The sequence below is a fragment of the Phalacrocorax carbo genome, chromosome 26 (genome assembly GCF_963921805.1).
Source record: "Phalacrocorax carbo chromosome 26, bPhaCar2.1, whole genome shotgun sequence".
Taxonomy (NCBI): domain Eukaryota; kingdom Metazoa; phylum Chordata; class Aves; order Suliformes; family Phalacrocoracidae; genus Phalacrocorax; species Phalacrocorax carbo.
The window spans coordinates 3832371-3832895 of record NC_087538.1 but is presented as its reverse complement, the minus strand read 5'-3'; positions in this window follow the sequence as shown (position 1 = coordinate 3832895).

Here is a 525-nt window from a genome sequence, read left to right as displayed (position 1 = left end):
GGTGACCGGCGCCGTGCGGCCTCCAGCGGCTTTTCCCTGGGCCCACGTCCCCCGGGGGATCGCTTAGCTGTGTCCCCTTCCCCCGGGGTAAGCTGTTGCCTGCCGGGCGGGCAAAGACCGGTGGCCGGTGGTGGTCGCCGCCGCCGGCGCTGTCGAACGCGAGGGGACTTGGGGAGGCAAGCCTGCCGCGGGCTTTCCCCGGTCCCGTCGAGCTCGCTCAGGGGAGTCGCACGGAGCGGGTTGGCCCGCGGCACCTCCCGCTCCTCTCTGACCGATCCGGGCCTGCCAGCAGCGCCCGCTGATGAGGCGGCCCCAGGCGCATCGGAGAGGCCTCGCGGCGAGCCGGCTCCGCCGGTGTTGGTGCCGGTGGAGCCCTTCTCGCGGGTGCTGCCCACCCCTCGCTCGCACGCAGGGCCCCGCGTCCGCCGCCGCCCGCCCCGGGTGGTGGCCGGCGCGCGGGGCCGTCGCTGTCCCAGGACCGTGGCCGCGGGGCCTCCGCTTGTTCGGGCTCGTACCGTTCCTTTC